Raw genomic sequence first — 12,724 nt, 5'->3', positions numbered from 1 at the left:
CCACAGCATCAAGTACACATGTCCCCACATGTTTTAATATATGTGGTATTCACTTGGGGAGACTTGATCCCTTTCAAAGCAATATCCAAACTGAACTTGAACCATGTCAGCAGAGGTCACTTTGGCATATATGCCAGTTGCCAGATGATTTCATTGAAAACACTGAATTGTGGCCCAATTCAGCAGTGTCAACAAACTCTGCGGCTCATCAGCCTCGGCTTTGCTAAGCAAATGAGACGGTGCCTTAGATTTCCTTCCAGTGTGAGCCAGTGTGGTGTAGTGGTTAAGAGCGGTAGTCTCGTAATCTGGTGAACCGGGTTTGAGTCTCCGTTCCTCCACATGCAGCTGTTGGGTGACCTTGGGCTAGTCACACTTCTCTGAAGTCTCTCAGCCCCACTCACCTCACAGAGTGTTTGTTGTGGGGGAGGAAGGGAAAGGAGAATGTTAGCCGCTTTGAGACTCCTGAAGGGGAGTGAAAGGCGGGTTATCAAATCCAAACTACTACTACTACTACTACTACTACTACTACTACTATTCTTCTTCTTCTTCTTCTTCTTCTTCTTCTTCTTCTTCTTCTTCTTCTTCTTCTTCTTCTTCTTCTTCTTCTTCCATTTTAAGTTGCATTTAAACTGCAAGAAACTCATTGGGAAATCTGTCAATACTGTTGAATACTGATGCCCCACAGGCATTATACATTTAAAGCACACCACATGAAACAATCATAGATTCCCCCAAAGAATCATGGGAGCTGTAGTTTGTCAGGAGACCCTATTCCCCTCGCAGAGCTAAATTCTGCCATGTGGTTTAACTGTCATTCCCTCTTCCCAGGGAACTCTGGGAATTGTAGCTCTGTGATGGTAACAGGCGTCTCCTAACAACTCTCAGAGCCCGTAACAAACTGTGGTAAAATTATTATTATTATATATGCTGAGGTAAAATCATTGTCAGAAGGAAGGCTCTGGCTTGTAAGAATAAAGGAAGCAAATTCTTTTAAGATGTGTTTAAAGTCTTAAGGGAGATTTAAGGTATTCATATTTTATTTAATTATGTTGTGCTCAGGCACAACATTTTTTTTTTAAGATTGATGTTTAATTATGTAGGGAGTTTAGCTTAACAACATAATTACAAGACAGCTAAAGCTGGTGCTTGATTGTATACTTAATACGGCTTTCCAAGAATTGTCTAATCATAAAATTGCTAGTTAAACATGTCAATAAGATGTAGTTTAAAAGACTGTAATTACACCACTGTCCACATTATCTGCACGGGTTATGAAAGCACCATTGTGGCCTAAGTAATCATTGTTTTCCCGAGTCTTTTATTAGAAAGAGTTAAAAGAGATTTGGCACAAAAAGTAGCGGGGGAGGGCGGGCAGAGAACAATATTAAGAAAAACTAAGGGCGGATTTAGTGTAAACCAAAGGATTTCAGGAACTGATCATTTAAGACTGTGTTACCAATATTAATATTGTGATGATGGCTTTTTTCATTTTCTCCAAAACAAGCATGACGTGGAGAGATTAAAATTATTAAACTTATCTCATTTCACTGCCACCCCCATCATATTCTTGCTAAATTTGCACACAGAAAAATGGAAAATGAGGTGGGAAGCCTCTATCTGGCTTGTGCAGGTAAGGAGTTGTGGTCCAAGACTCATAGCAGATTTTGGAAGACTGACCCACAATCAGAGTTGCTACCTCAGTGAGAGGTTGACCTTAGCATATATATTCAGACAGATTTCCGCCCCGCCTCCCACAATAAACCTTATATTGATAATGGCACCAGAAGCTGGGATCTGCCCCATAACTCATCTTAGGAACTCTTACTGATCCAGTCATTATAGTGTTTTACTATTATATTAAGGACTCTGGTTTTGAACTCTTTAACATCTCTTTTCTTTTCTTTTCTTTTCTTTTCTTTTCTTTTCTTTTCTTTTCTTTTCTTTTCTTTTCTTTTCTTTTCTTTTCTTGTCAACCAGTTAGGTGGGGCTAGAAATAGATTGGCAAATGAATAAATGATGCTTGAGCTAGCTCTGGGCCTAAGATTGCACACATTCCTGGTGCTGCCCCTGAAATTATAGTTAATATAGAGATTCCATCTATATAGCCAATGTGTACGGAAAATTTGAATTAGAGTGGTTTTGTGCTGTGTAAGATGGAAATCCCACCTTGTGTAATCAATCAATCAATCAATCAATCAAACAAACAAACAAATAAGAATAAGAATAAGAATACTGCATCTTTCCTGAAAATAAACTCAAAGAAGGGCTAGAGTTTTGCAGGATATTTTCTCAAAAAGAAATTGTGAGGGAGAAATACCCCCTCCCCCGCCCAATACATTCAGAATTTTATAATGTCATTTCTTTAACTCTCATTCATAGTGATTTTGTTCTTCTTAAATTTCAATGGGGAAATAATATTGAAGCACTCAAGTTTACAAGTTTTTTTTTTTAAGTCTCTTTTCTTTTTATGCACGGTCATGGATGGTTACCTGGTCGTCAAAGATGGGACCTGCAAGTAGTGACTGAAAGTGTTTTCAGTGTGTGCGAAACACAGCCGCTTCGAATGAAGCAGCTTTTATAAAATTCCAAGTTAAAGAGAGGCAAAGCAGAAATGATCGGGGAAGGATCTTTAAGGCCGTATATTTCCATAAGTACTTCAGGGGCTTAACATTTCACTCTTGGGAGTAATCTTTTTATGAACTGGTAATGAAACCTTATCTGACAGTGGTTATGAGTCATTCTTTGGCATTCTCCTGCCAAATGTTACTGTGCAGAGCTCTGGATGATGGGATAAAGCTTCTTTCTTCACAGTTTTGTCTGCTCAGGAGGATCCTTCAGTTAGAAAGGAAACCCATTTTATCCTTCTGGAAGCCTACATAATCCATCCATCCATTCCTTTCTTTTTTACTTGAATGCCATCATCATATTTAAGGTTCAGAATTAGAGCCATCTTTCCTTCGGTTGAGAGGCACCTCTGTTATGCTTTGGGGAACCAGAGACAATTGAGGAATAATAGTATTCTTTATTCACGGTTAGAGAGTTACAAGAGTTAGAGAAGCAGTTCACTGGGTGGGCAAGTAGCTGTCGCTTACTGGGAGGGAGGGAGAGGTGGAGGTGCAAGGTGGCTGGGAGGTTGGCATGGTGCAAATGCACTGTCAGGAGTGCCAGATTGGCTCCGCCGGTACATTTGCACTGTGCTGACCTCTCTCTCTCCCTCCTGGTAAGCAACAGCAGCCTGCTTTCCAGGAAGCTACCATTGCCATTCTCCCCACCTGGTGACCTGCTTCTGACTACTACCAGCCACAGACTAGTGCTATAAACTCCTGGGTAATTTCTGGTGTGGATCTTTTGAAAAATGAGTGAAATAATTCGGTATTAAGCTTTAGAAATTTTGCTTTGCCTTGAGCAATCCTCCTCAGAGTGGACCCATCAAAATTAATAGGCTTGACTAACTTAAGTTCATTACTTTCAATGGGTCTTCTATTAGTATGGCTTAAAAGGTAAAGGTAAAAGGACCCCGTGACCGACTCTGGGGTTGCGGCGCTCATCTCGCTTTATTGGCCGAGGGATCCAGTGTACAGCTTCCGGGTCATGTGGCCAGCATGACTAAGCCGCTTCAGGCGAACCAGAGCAGCGCACGGAAACGTCGTTTACCTTCCTGCTGGAGCGGTACCTATTTAGCTACTTGCACTTGACGTGCTTTCAAACTGCTAGGTGGGCAGGAGCAGGGACCGAGCGACGGGAGCTCACCCCATTGTGGGGATTCGAACCGCCGACCTTCTGATCAGCAAGTCCTAGGCTCTGTGGTTTAACCCACAGCGCCACCTGTGTACCAATTTAGTATGGCTTAGCTGGATACAATCCCTTTCCCTTGTGCCTGGTTCTTGGTCTCTGGTTAACCTCAGACCACAACCTATGATCCAGGCCTGACATGGATGCAAATCAACGGAATGCGCTTCTGCCTTTGCCCAATTGCAATAAATGGAGGCTGTGCAATAAAACAAATGTGCTCTTGCACAGCTCCATTCATTTCATTGGGGGCAAGGCCAGCATTAGCAACCAGCAGAGCCAATCACCCTGGACTTAGGGTAACTTGTTCTTAACATCTGGTTGTAGTAGTAATTTTAATGTGCATTTTGCATTTTGTGTAAACTGCTTAGAGGTCTTTATGATTAAGTGATATACACATCCTGTTAAGCAAAATAAAATAATGATAAAAATTTCCCTCCCTTTCAACACACACACACACATATCAGAAATGGCATGGCAAGCACATGTGGTGCATGTTCTTTGTCTCTGCAAAGCCAAAGCGATTTAATTCACAATCTGTGTTGCTCTCATGCTAATTCTTGACTCATTTGCTATTAAGGCCTTGATGGTTTTATGTGGTTTGCTGGGAAAGATGCAGGACTCTGGGGGAGTTCTCTGGCTTCAGATGTTTTCAAGGCTTTCCTTTCTCTCTTTCATTTCTCTAAAATCAGAACCAGATTACATTGGGAAGTGGTGTTTAACCTAAACAAGCCCAGTAGGAGGTGATGGGTGAGGGGGAACCCGACAGAAAAAATGAAACACCAAATGTCGGGAATTTGGCTGACATTCCCTAAGACGTCATCTGAGTTTAAATCATCTTTATAGATTCTTTTAGTGGCAATTCCCCCCCACGGAATGCCTAAAGAGTTATGTAAAGACATTACTCTTAATCTCACGCAACATGCTAATATGGAGCGAGAATAGTGTAATGGTTGGAATGTTGGGCTGGGATTGTGAAGACTAGGTAGAAATCTCCCTTCGGCCATGGATCTCACTGGATGACATTGGGAGATCCACCCTCTTCCATGAATTGCTCAAACTGCATTGGGGCAAAAAGTGATGGCCTGTTACCACCCTTGTTTGTGGACACACCTCTCTAAACATGCCTGCAGACTACTTCTCTGTGATCAGGGAACAAGCCCTTCCAGAGCATGAATGACTGGGGAGAATTTAGCTAGGGGAACTGGCTGTATTCAGGAGGACAGACTGGTGTCAGTCTGATAGAGCTGACCTAGTAAAGGTAAAGGGACTCCTGACTATTAGGTCCAGTTGTGGCCGACTCTGGGGTTGCGGCACTCATCTCGCTTTATTGGCTGAGGGAGCCGGCGTACAGCTTCCGGGTCATGTGGCCAGCATGACTAAGCCGCTTCTGGCAAACCAGAGCAGCACACGGAAATGCCGTTTACCTTCCCGCCGGAGCGGTACCTATTTATCTACTTGCACTTTGACGTGCTTTTGAACTGCTAGGTTGGCAGGAGCAGGGACTGAGCAACGGGAGCTCACCCCATCGTGGGGATTTGAACTGCCGACCTTCTGATTGGCAAGTCCTAGGCTCTGTGGTTTAACCCACAGCGCCACCTGCGTCCCTGGCCAAAACGCAAGGGAGCCTGGTGTGTTTATTCGGGATTGTATTGTCAAGATAGCGGAGTGCCCATGAAAGGTAGTCACGGAGGAATGGCGATGAGAGCACAGCTTTCCCAGAAATGAAGTTTATAGCAATCAAAAGGTTAACCACTGAAGGCCTTCCAGGAACGGAGAGGGAAAGAGAAGATGGGATTGTTGGATGAACAGCGGGGCTGTGGAATGTGCTTTGCATCCAGAGGGGGAGAAAAGGAGAGTCTGCAATCTGAAGAACAATTAGAGACAATAAGAGTCAAAAGAGGGAGATGCATTTACCTATTCTTCCTTTTGGTTATGGAAAAAGTGGGCAGCAGTCCATAGGAACACTCCACCAGGAGCTCAGGGTACAGAGTTCATGGAATTCGGGAGGGGAGGAGAAAAAACTTTGACAGGACTCCAAGGAGGTTTTTGGGAAGAATGGAAGTCTTTGGAAGACAAGCATGAATCCATTGGAGGGCGAGACTCAGTGGAGAGCAAGGGAATTCTGCTAGGTCAGATGAAAGTTCTCTCTTATGCAGAATCCTGTTTCTTACAGTGGTCAACCAGAGGTGTCTGGGATGTTCACAGGGCAATAACCCTCACCCACTGTTGTCCCCTGCCATTTTCTTGACCTGCCCTGAATACAAGGGCCATCTTCTGAAGCAGAGAGCCTCCTGTACTCTTGAAGGCTTCCACACACATCCAAGAAAAGAAATAAGCCAGGAATCTTAGGGGGAGTGTCTTCCTGTCTCGCTCTGTAGAACACCATGCTAAAACACACAGTACGCTATCTTCTTCCAAGTGTATGTCCAGTACTTATGTGCTCCCACCACTTCCTAGGCCTCAGAGCGCTGAAATTCCAACTGTAGACCTTGTTTGTGTCCAGATTCTTTCCTCAGTTCTTTCAAATACGTTATTCAATGAGCCATTTGTTTCATTGCGATGATGTCATGCAGAGCACTACTTTAAACAAAATGAAGAAACAGCAACTCGGGTATTTTATCACATCAGGGTTATCACTAGCAAAATAGCCATGCTGCAGGAATTTGACTGTTAGTGAACACATCTGGAAGGCTTTGATTACATTATTCGCCCTAGATAATAGGAGAAAAGTTGTCCAGTTGTGCCTAGTTCCAAAAAAGGGCAGCAAATAAAAGAAGATTGATAGACCTTCCTGTCCTACTAAGTGTAATAAAGGATGTGGTAGATAACCTAATGAAAGCTCAGTTTAACCACACAGATAACAGGCTGTCAGTTTAATAATGCCAACCCACAAGAATAAAGGGAAATGTAAAGAATTTTTAAAAACATATATGTTTATTAATTTTCAAGAATACTATATGCTCCTCAGCAAGGTTTGACTAGTGCCTTCATTATACAGATTTAGGTACTGGGTGAAAACATTCCTCTTCAACCAGGTTTTGGGCTGATTGACATCTGATGCCCTTTTAAATATGTTGGGCATTATTGGTTTGTTGTTGTTGTTGTTGTTCTTTTTTGTGTATTATGTAATTTTCATATTGTGATTTTATGTTGTGAACTGCTCTGAGATCTATGGATGAAGGGAGGTATACAAATTTAATTGAATGATGATAATAATAATATACACACTAGAATTAAACAAATACTCTCTTCCTCCCAATCTACTGCCCCCTTTCCTTGGGTATCTGGATTTCTCATTACCTGCATTAAGCTAAGTGTAAATTCCATACTTGTTTCACAAATAGTAACATAACTTACCCTGTATCTATCTTAACAGTCCACCCATAAATGTAAAGAATTTTGAACCGCCCCATATGAGAAGCATTCCCGCCCCCCTACAGCTGTATATTGGAGGCACTGAAAAGCCACAGATTGTCTTGGTAACACTACCACTTGTTAGCAGAAGAAATATATTCTTACACAGGAACCTGCTGTGTTGGCAGGAGCAGGGACCGAGCAATGGGAGCTCACCCTGTCATGGGGATTCAAACCGCCAACCTTCTGATCGGGAAGTCCTAGGCTCTGTGGTTTAACCCACAACGCCACCCGCGTAGAGTGGATCATCTAGTCCAACCCCCTGCAATGCAGGAATCTTTTGCCCAACATGGGGCTCAAACCCACAACCCTGAGATTCAGAGTCTCATGTTCTACCAACTGAGCTATCTCAGAGCTTCCAGTCAGTGTAGAGGGTACCAAGCTAGATGGGCTCAGAACGTAGGAAGCTGCCTTATACTGTGTTCCTGACCTGGGCCACAGATACGTAGAGCTGCAAGGGACATTTAAGACCATTTCTTCTTGCTGAACTCTAATGCACTGAATATCGCCTCATCCAGATTCCCACGACCATCCTATAACCAATGGGACAAAAATGCATCAGGGCTCAAGGGGTATGAGCCCTGATGCATGGAATGAGGGCAGGGCAGTAAAACAAGGCCTGATGGCTGGAGTAAATTACTTGATGAAACATGGTGTGGAGGATGCCCCTTACCCATCAGTGGCATAAATTCGCCTTCTTGCTTGCCAGTCTCACAAATGCGTTCATCATAGGATAGGAAAACAGATCTACTGAGCTTCTGAAAAGAGGGACAGAGGAGTTTCATTCTTTTGTTTTCATTTCTGCTAAAAAGCAGAAGCAGTGCTATTCAAGCACTAACATTTTTAATATAGGGAAGATGTTTTGGAAATAGAGAAGGCAATAAAAAGAGAGACAGCCACTGATGCAACTATATGGAAGCCAATTTGTCTTGCTACAAGTTGTTGCAAAGTTTTGAGGAAATTTTTCCCTTCCTCCTCCTCCAGCAGCAAATCACCCTGTTTTTGTAGGTAGATAATATTTTTGAGATGTTGGGGGAGATTTCTGTTCCATCCGCCCTCCTTTCAAATTGCCGTCAAGCCCAGGCACTCCAGTACCGAAACTTTCAGCATGTTAATTTCAGAAGCAGTGTATCTCTTGACACCCAAGGTGCTAAGACTACGTTCCTATTTTCCTTGTTTTATGCTGCATGCACTACAGAGAGTATTCTTAGCACAAAAGTGCTCACATTTTTAGAAAATTTCTTATTTGTCTAATCTCCTGTTACAGGAGCTCCCTTCCCATTTTCTGTGTTTAAAATTTGAAAGCATAAAAGAAAACTGGGAGTTGGGTGGTTCTCCCAAATAATAGTGATAAGTTATTACTATAGAAGCAAAAGTCACATTTTGACAAGATTCAGACACCTTGGCTGTGATCTTCTGAAATAAGCAAGAGCTAAAAGAGATTTGTTTGTTTTTAATGTAGAAAACCCCCAGTAATAATATGTGTATGTATTTATAGCTCTGTGAAATATCCTTTTAATCCTACATGCAGGAGTGACCAAAAGCAATGTAAACAACATTCCTAGATAAGCAATGGCATGCATCAAGCAGAAGATCATAAAATTAGTGCCATGTACAGAGACTAAGGGTGGGTGACTCGTTTTAATCAATCTGGGTTTCTTTCAGTTTCTCATCTTTCCGTTGTAGAGTTCAGTTCTCCACATTGCCACATCAGTTTGCATTTTTTAAAAAGTCCTCATGAACATCCATCAGCATTTTAGTGTAGGGTTGCCATATATCAAGAGGTAAAAATCTGGACAAAAAATGTTCTGCTTGAGCCACCAGAGCCCGAGCCCAAAAAGAGGACATGTCCAAGATTTCCCTGACGTATGGCAACCCTATTTTAGTGTGATTGTACACACTAAACATCCTAATACAGTGGTACCTCAGTTTTCAAATGTAATCCATTCTGGAAGACCATTCGAGTTCCGAAACGTTCAAAAACCGAGGCGCAAAGGGTGGTCTGCAAATTCAATAGGTAAAGGTAAAGGGACCCCTGACCATTAGGTCCAGTCGTGACCAACTCTGGGGTTTATCTCTCTGACATTCCACAGGGTGGGTGCCACTACTGAGAAGGCCCTCTGCCTGGTTCCCTGTAGCTTTGCTTCTCGCAGTGAGGGAATTGCCGGAAGGCCCTTGGCACTGGACCTCAGTGTCGGGGCTGAATGATGGAGGTGGAGACGCTCCTTCAGGTATACTGGGCCAAGGCCGTTGAATGCAAACTAAATAACTGTTCTCCCCAATCCCTAACAGAGCTAGGGAGAGAAGGAGCCAAATGTTTCTGGTCTCGTAGCTGCGTCGATGAAATAGCCCTGCTTCCTTTCTCTCTGACTATTGCACCCTAGTGGAGAAAGAGCAAATGTAGGGTTGCCATATTTCAAAAAGTGAAAATCTGAACACAAAAGTTGTTGACCTCCCCCCCCCCCCCCAAAAAATCTCTTTTAAATATGAAGCTATTTCTATGGAAATCCGCTAAAATCTGCACTTCTGAGATGGGTTGCCATTCATCTGGATTTTCCCAGACATTTCAGCGATTTCTACCCGGACACTGTTTCTGACAGCCGCATTCCGGCTATGTCTGGGAAATTCCGGATGTATGGTAGCAAAAGAGAAAGAGTGGAGAATCCTGGCATTTTCAGCCTGCCCACTAATTACAGTAATAATCTGTTTCTCCTGGGCGCTCGCACGCCTTCCCATCTGCTGAGAGTTTTGCATGAAATATTGGAGAGTTTTGCAATATTGAGTACAAAGAGGGGTCCACTGCCAGCCAGCCATCCTTGCTTCACAAATTGTTCCATTAACGCCCCCCCAACCCACTTTTAGTTATGATGCTTGACACTCTGCGTTTGGGTAAATTAGACTCACAATGCATAATGAGCCGTGAAAAGGTTTTTAAAAATTCTTTCTGATACTGGTAAAGCTCACTGCTACTATCTATATCTATCTATTATCTATCTAGCTATCTAGCTAGCTATCTGTCTATCTATCATTATTGAAAACAAAAAAGAAAAAGAAAATGAGAAGCAGTGTCATGTGGCCTGTAGTGTGTCAGACTAGGTTTAGGGAGACTCATGTTCCACATGAAACTAGTGGGCAGCCTCCACTTTTTGCTACAAATGACTAACTTATCTCATTTATTTCAGTGAGATGAAAGTGTGACTAACAGAGCTCTAACCATGCCTTCTCAGCTCAGTTGAATTCCATGGGGTTTACTCCCAGGTAAGTCAGGTTAGGAATGCTGCCTAAGGCTCTCATCCTATACACATTTTCCTGAAAGTAAGTCCTATTGAACTCAGTGTGCTTTACTTCTGAGTAGACACCATAGGACTGCTCTGCGCCTTCGTCTGGATCCAGCCCAGAGACATTTGCATTTGGACTCCATACCCAATAGCTATAATTGGTGTCAGGCTCTAATCCCCACCCTCCACACCGAAACACACACAGAGATATATACAAACCTTATTTAGAAGAACATTGTCTGTTTAAGTAAAGCCTATTCTTAAAATAAAAATAAAAATCATCCTTGCAGGAACCTAATAAATGTGTGAAAAGAATGTTGTTTATTAGTGTCAAGGGACTGCTATTCAGCTGAGTTGCAAAATTAATTTCCCAGCACGGTCGATAAGACATAAAAAAACTCCCAGATGCTGCTGTCACCCGTCAAACCACAGTGAAATATTGCTCCTTTGTAGTGCATCGCCCCAGCAACATCGTGTTTTCCTTAGCAGTGTTGTGATAAAGAACGACCTCAAACACAGCTCTTTGGTTCAGCTTGCACTCTTTCTTGATAACCCGCAGATGTCTGAAAAGGGTCTTTAAAGGGGTTTGTAAATGGCCCTCGTGGCTGCAGACAGTCAAGAGCTTTCAAGAGGGTTAAGGTGGCGTTATGAAGCCTTCATTGTATGTGATACACACACTCCTCACTCTTGTCACTGCTTGCATAGGGATTTACAATTGTGCCTCAATGCATTCCTCTTGATATTCTCCCAGCAATTGGTTTGTTTTGCACAGGTCCTCCCTCTGTTTTGTCCTCCACAGATGCAGAAAGATACCTTTTTAAATAACATAACTCATAGTGCACAATAGCAGCGCATCTCTCAGCGATCAACAGATATTTACGGATGGTTGCCTGCCATGTGTGCTCCTGTTTGAAGATGTTGAATTTCAAAGTTGTTCTCCTTTTGCAGTGAAAGCAACAAAGGCTCTTGTGGCACCTTAAAGACAATGCTAATGAAGTGGCTGGTGCCCCATCACAAAGCCATCAATGGCTGCAAACCCAGGAGCAAGCCCCACAAAATGTCAGTAGGATTCCAGCCTTGGTGGATAAAGCCAGCCTTTAGCAATGAACACAAAGTCAACAAACAACACTTCAGAAAAAAGGTGAAGCAAAGAGGTACCTGTTGGGACATAGATGGATATGTCAATTACGTAAGGTGCAAGGCAGACAAAACACCGTATTTTTTGCACCATAACACTCACTTTTTTCCTCCTAGAAAGTAAGGGGAAATGTCTGTGCGTGTTATGGAGGAAATGCCTACGGGTGGCATGCCTATGGATTTTCCTCCTCTAAAAACTACGTGCGTGTTATGGTCGGGTGCGTGTTATAGAGCAAAAAATACGGTATATATTTACAGTCATACCTTGTGTTTGATTCACATTGAGGCTTTTCAGGTTATGAACGCGGCAAACCCGGAAGAGTTTACTTCTGTTTTCGCTGCATGCGCATGCGCAGAAGTGATCTGCATGCTTTGTGCATGCGCAGAAGCGCTCTATTGCATTTCACGCGAATAGCTCCACTTCCGGACTATTCGGGGTAAGAACAGCATCCTGAAATGGGTCTTGTTTGTGAGTAGTGGTACCTCTGTATATATAATGTATGCACATTTTTTAAAAAAACTTGGGTTGTCGGCAAAAATAATACATAATCTGTCTTGTTATGGAGGTCAAATGGGGTTTTTGAATTTAGACATAAGGCTGCATGAAATTAGGCCATAGATTCACAGGTCACTCACTCCTGGGTCTCAGCTACATTAGTAAAGAAAAAGCATTTTAAATGCGTTATAACACTGTGACACCAAATGGTTGCCTTTTGGCAATGTGGTTTCCTATTGTGAAGTTTGCAACACGTTTTCCCGAAACTTTTTTTTTTCTTTATGTGTCTAGATCCAGCCGTGGTCAAAATACATTGGTTTTCAACTGGTAGCAGTGGCGTAGCATGGGTTGTCAGCACCCGGGGCAAGGCAAGTAATTTGCGCCCCCTAACCCATGGATTTTAGCAGGGGGCAGAGAGCTGCAAGTGCGAGCGCCCCCCCCCCAGATGTTGTGCCCGGTGCGGCCGCCCCCCCCTGCACCCCCCACGCTACGCCACTGACTGGTAGACTGTGATCCATTGCTGGGTTGCAGCCTGACTTAAGGTGGGTCACAGCAACAGCCGCTTTCAAAACGTTCAGTTGAGCTGCAGCTTCACGAAAAAGTTTGT

The 12,724-nt window shown here is 43.0% G+C and overlaps 1 long non-coding RNA gene across 1 annotated transcript; it reads left to right on the top strand.

The window, feature by feature from the left end:
• Nucleotides 1–845: 845 nt before the first annotated feature.
• Nucleotides 846–11,588, top strand: LOC310704392. Its single transcript, XR_014524758.1, has 3 exons — nucleotides 846–903; nucleotides 10,389–10,464; nucleotides 11,284–11,588. It is a non-coding gene; the product is annotated as an uncharacterized lncRNA (long non-coding RNA).
• The last annotated feature ends 1,136 nt before the right edge of the window (nucleotides 11,589–12,724 follow it).

This window comes from Podarcis liolepis (assembly GCF_965112155.1).
Source record: "Podarcis liolepis genome assembly, chromosome: 1".
Taxonomy (NCBI): domain Eukaryota; kingdom Metazoa; phylum Chordata; class Lepidosauria; order Squamata; family Lacertidae; genus Podarcis; species Podarcis liolepis.
The sequence above is the reverse complement of the archived record's forward strand: the minus strand, read 5'-3'. Positions and strand labels throughout refer to the sequence as shown.